The sequence below is a fragment of the Polyergus mexicanus genome, unplaced genomic scaffold, assembly GCF_030449975.1.
Source record: "Polyergus mexicanus isolate NDT 795.1 unplaced genomic scaffold, iyPolMexi1.0 SCAF_52, whole genome shotgun sequence".
Lineage (NCBI taxonomy): Eukaryota > Metazoa > Arthropoda > Insecta > Hymenoptera > Formicidae > Polyergus > Polyergus mexicanus.
Genome location: NW_027223372.1, coordinates 30,001 through 35,000, shown reverse-complemented (window position 1 = coordinate 35,000; position 5,000 = coordinate 30,001). Strand labels below are relative to the sequence as shown.

The 5,000-nt window shown below is 53.9% G+C and overlaps 2 non-coding genes and 1 pseudogene across 2 annotated transcripts; all 3 read left to right on the top strand.

The window, feature by feature from the left end:
- Positions 1-958: 958 nt before the first annotated feature.
- On the top strand, positions 959-2,879 carry LOC138943886 (small subunit ribosomal RNA). Its single transcript, XR_011448572.1, has one exon. It is a non-coding gene; the product is annotated as a small subunit ribosomal RNA (ribosomal RNA).
- Positions 2,880-3,725: 846 nt separating this feature from the next.
- LOC138943895 (5.8S ribosomal RNA) lies at positions 3,726-3,880 on the top strand. The gene has a single exon (XR_011448575.1). It is a non-coding gene; the product is annotated as a 5.8S ribosomal RNA (ribosomal RNA).
- Positions 3,881-4,812: 932 nt separating this feature from the next.
- The window catches only part of LOC138943889 (large subunit ribosomal RNA), a 4,843-nt pseudogene continuing 4,655 nt past the window's right edge, over positions 4,813-5,000 (top strand).

Below are 5,000 nucleotides of genomic sequence, written 5' to 3'. Positions count from 1 at the left end.
CGGTTGCGCGTTCTTCGCGCGGCTCGCACGATTCTTGCGTTCTTGTCTTTTCGAGAACGTTTAAAACGAACGATACAGGAGAGATTTATTATTGTTTAAGAGGAGAGAAGAAAACACAAACGGCGATTTGTGTTGTGCTTTATCGGACAGAGTCCGAGTAAAACGTCTCTATGAGGGAAGAGACTATTGTATTTACGCTCTCGTCGACAAAATTTCGACGAGCTCGAGCTCGCGCTCGCTAAGCAAAAAGCCGTGTCGTCGCCGACCGCCTGGCCGTCCGGTTGGGTATTATAAGAGGGTACGACGTGTCGCGCTTCGGCGCTTATTCTATGCACACACTTTTATTACGAGCACAGCATTGCCACGAGTCGGTGTCGCAAGACCGAATGGCTCTTATGTGGCGCGCACGCATCTAGTGTGTTGGCCGCGCGATTCCCTCTCGTCTTGGACGCAGCAGCGGAATCGTCGCGCTTACCGAACGTTTACTCCACGGATACGAGTGGCGTGGAAGGACGGATTACAACGTTCTTCCCGCACGCTTTGTACGCCGTAGCGAAATATAAGTGCGTGCTAAAAGCACGATAGCACATTTATCCTCGACGTCTAAGCATCGGCATCGTCGATCTAGCGTCAGGGTAAATCGCGCGGTCCTCGCGATCGCGCGTTTACATTGGGAGAATGAGAATGAGTATGATCTTTTTATAATACACAATATAAAATGGAGAATGATCTTGAAGTAAGAGAGGAGGAGGTTTATTATATACACGGACCGCCTCGCTCCTCTCACGAAGACGAGACGCACGCATAAAGTGTGTTGCGTAATAAGTAAGTAAGTAGATAGAGAGTGTCGCCGACCGGCTAATAAAGACCGGCGGCGCGAGAAGTAAGAGCTTAATAGCGACGGGCCTTCGGGCTCGCTCGCGAGTTACCGCTCCACGCGAGTAACCGAACACGAAGCTCCCTGGTTGATCCTGCCAGTAGTCATATGCTTGTCTCAAAGATTAAGCCATGCATGTCTCAGTGCATGCCGAATTAAGGTGAAACCGCGAATGGCTCATTAAATCAGTTATGGTTCATTAGATTGTACCCACATTTACTTGGATAACTGTGGTAATTCTAGAGCTAATACATGCAAAACAGAGTCCCGACCAGTGATGGAAGGGACGCTTTTATTAGATCAAAACCAATCGGTGGCGGGCGGTTCGCCGTTCGTCCACCGTTTATTTTGGTGACTCTGAATAACTTTGTGCTGATCGCACGGTCCTAGCACCGGCGACGCATCTTTCAAATGTCTGCCTTATCAACTGTCGATGGTAGGTTCTGCGCCTACCATGGTTGTAACGGGTAACGGGGAATCAGGGTTCGATTCCGGAGAGGGAGCCTGAGAAACGGCTACCACATCCAAGGAAGGCAGCAGGCGCGCAAATTACCCACTCCCGGCACGGGGAGGTAGTGACGAAAAATAAGGATACGGGACTCATCCGAGGCCCCGTAATCGGAATGAGTACACTTTAAATCCTTTAACGAGGATCCATTGGAGGGCAAGTCTGGTGCCAGCAGCCGCGGTAATTCCAGCTCCAATAGCGTATATTAAAGTTGTTGCGGTTAAAAAGCTCGTAGTTGAATCTGTGTCGCACACCGTCGGTTCACCGCTCGCGGTGTTTAACTGGCGTGATGTGGGACGTCCTACCGGTGGGCTTAGCCTCGCGAGGGGCGGCCCAACTAATATCCCGTCGCGGTGCTCTTTACTGAGTGTCGAGTCGGGCCGGTACGTTTACTTTGAACAAATTAGAGTGCTTAAAGCAGGCTACCTTCGCCTGAATACTGCGTGCATGGAATAATGGAATAGGACCTCGGTTCTATTTTGTTGGTTTTCGGAACCCCGAGGTAATGATTAATAGGGACAGATGGGGGCATTCGTATTGCGACGTTAGAGGTGAAATTCTTGGATCGTCGCAAGACGGACAGAAGCGAAAGCATTTGCCAAAAATGTTTTCATTAATCAAGAACGAAAGTTAGAGGTTCGAAGGCGATCAGATACCGCCCTAGTTCTAACCATAAACGATGCCAGCTAGCGATCCGCCGAAGTTCCTCCGATGACTCGGCGGGCAGCTTCCGGGAAACCAAAGCTTTTGGGTTCCGGGGGAAGTATGGTTGCAAAGCTGAAACTTAAAGGAATTGACGGAAGGGCACCACCAGGAGTGGAGCCTGCGGCTTAATTTGACTCAACACGGGAAACCTCACCAGGCCCAGACACCGGAAGGATTGACAGATTGATAGCTCTTTCTTGATTCGGTGGGTGGTGGTGCATGGCCGTTCTTAGTTGGTGGAGCGATTTGTCTGGTTAATTCCGATAACGAACGAGACTCTAGCCTGCTAAATAGGCGTACCTTATGGTATCGCGAAGGCCCCCGGCTTCGGCTGGCGGGTTTTTACTACCAACGTACAAACAAATCTTCTTAGAGGGACAGGCGGCTTCTAGCCGCACGAGATTGAGCAATAACAGGTCTGTGATGCCCTTAGATGTTCTGGGCCGCACGCGCGCTACACTGAAGGAATCAGCGTGTGTTCCCTGGCCGAAAGGCCCGGGTAACCCGCTGAACCTCCTTCGTGCTAGGGATTGGGGCTTGCAATTGTTCCCCATGAACGAGGAATTCCCAGTAAGCGCGAGTCATAAGCTCGCGTTGATTACGTCCCTGCCCTTTGTACACACCGCCCGTCGCTACTACCGATTGAATGATTTAGTGAGGTCTTCGGACTGGTGCGCGGCAATGTCTCGGCATTGCCGATGTTGCCGGGAAGATGACCAAACTTGATCATTTAGAGGAAGTAAAAGTCGTAACAAGGTTTCCGTAGGTGAACCTGCGGAAGGATCATTAACGTTCCGGAGGTCCTGCTCTGCGTCTCGAGTCTTTTGGACGCGCGCTCGCAGCAGTCGGCGACTGAATGGACAAAGAAAACAGATACGAAAGTAAAATGGAATTGACGGATTATATCCCGCATGTACTAATACGACGACGCGCGTCGAACGCCGCGCGCCTCTGCGACGACCCGAGAGAGAAAGGGAAGCCAGCAGCAGAGCGCCGTCGGCCTTTTTCGGTGCGGTCGGCGTCGTGCGAGCGGGATGGAGGAGGAGAGGATTATCCGAGACTCTCTCCTTAAGCTTCGTAGCCGCAACCGGCGTCGCGTCGCGTCGCGCGCGACCCGTTGAGGCTCGTTGCGCAAATTGCGAAATTACATGAATGCGATTCGGAGCAGAAGACGCTTTCCCGATCGCGCTCTTGCCAAGCGCAGAGTTACGATCCGGCGTTAGCGCGTACCGGTGGTAACCTACGCCCGTCCGTGCGTCCGCAACGCTCGTGAACGCGCCCCTCCCCGCACCGGGGCAGCGGTCAGCGTGTTTGTACGCGAGCGCGCGGCTATCGGACGAACGGGCGAGAGGACGGATCACACCCGATCAAGTCCGACGGTTTCTTCAAAGAACATTCCGCCCCGGCTCTTCCAAATATATATATTATTATATTATATGTACGGGGAAGAGACGCTCCGATCGCGAAACAACTTTTGTGCCGTAGCCTCCCCAGCGGTGGCGGCGGTCCGCGCGCGTGCTCGGACGCGCGCGGCCAGGCTGATCGAAGGGCCAACGATTTTATCTCTCTCTCTTCGGAGAGGAGACTAAGATGGATGAACGAAGCGTTCGTTGAACGCAAGAATTGCAAAACGATTACCCTGAACGGTGGATCACTTGGCTCGTGGGTCGATGAAGAACGCAGCTAATTGCGCGTCAACTTGTGAACTGCAGGACACATGAACATCGACATTTCGAACGCACATTGCGGTCCACGGATACAATTCCCGGACCACGCCTGGCTGAGGGTCGTTTTAGTACCTCGAAACTGCTTGCGCCTTTGCGCGCCGGGCCACCGTGCCCGTTCGCGCAAACGGTGTACGAGCGATAGTTGGACGTTCGCCCGAGACGAGCCGTCCCGAGAGGCGGCCCCTTGGCGTCGTCTGAAATAACACCGAGGAAAAGGAAGAGTGAGAGCAGCGTACGCACACACGCAGTAAGTAAAGATAGGGAGCCTGCGCGCGCGCGCCCGGAAACTGTCGAAGGAGAGAGGGAGTAGAAGACACGCGCACACACGTTGCGTTATCCCTCTCGCGGTCTCCCGGTGCGCCAGCGCGCGCTCGCGCCTCTTACGCGCGAGTCTTGGTGCGCGCCACCTTCCGCGCAAACGGTAGGAGAGAACCGCGGCGCGTCGTCGCCCGGCGGTACGCGGAGAGAAAAGAGCGAGAGAGCCCTCCTTAACGCGGGTGAATCGCGAGCCGACCGCTTGTCCGAGTCCACGAAATTCTCGAAAACGAATATAGGGGACCGGCACGCGTCGTCGTGTACTCGTCGAATCCGATTCGCCCCGTCGTATCCCATATCCGTGCATAACACACGATATGCGGAGAGAAAATTTGAAGGATGTGGGTGATAGAGATGTACGTGTACGCGCACACTCGCTCGCAATGTATCTCGCGTCCCCGGCGATCGAAGATGACGCGATCCGCGCCGATCTTATTCGTTGTTTGCAAGCAGACAACTCGAACGAGATTCGATCGGCTTACATTTCCTCCTATTAGCGGCTGCGAGCCGCGCGTGGAAGAATCGTTGTCACAAACAACACGTCTCCTCGCCACTCCTCCGAGTACAATGCGAAGCCGCTGTGCCGGCGCTGCCGCTCTCCCGACGCTCGCTCTCTAAGTGAGAAAAGAGCCGGCGGAGGAGGCGGCGCGGCCACGGTTATCGAAAACTAAACTCTTTGACGACCTCAGAGCAGGCGAGATTACCCGCTGAATTTAAGCATATTATTAAGCGGAGGAAAAGAAACTAACTAGGATTTCCTTAGTAGCGGCGAGCGAACAGGAAAGAGCCCAGCACCGAATCCCGCGGTTCCGCCGCAGGGAAATGTGGTGTTTGGGAGGATCCGCTTATCCCGAGGTGTCGCGTCGCG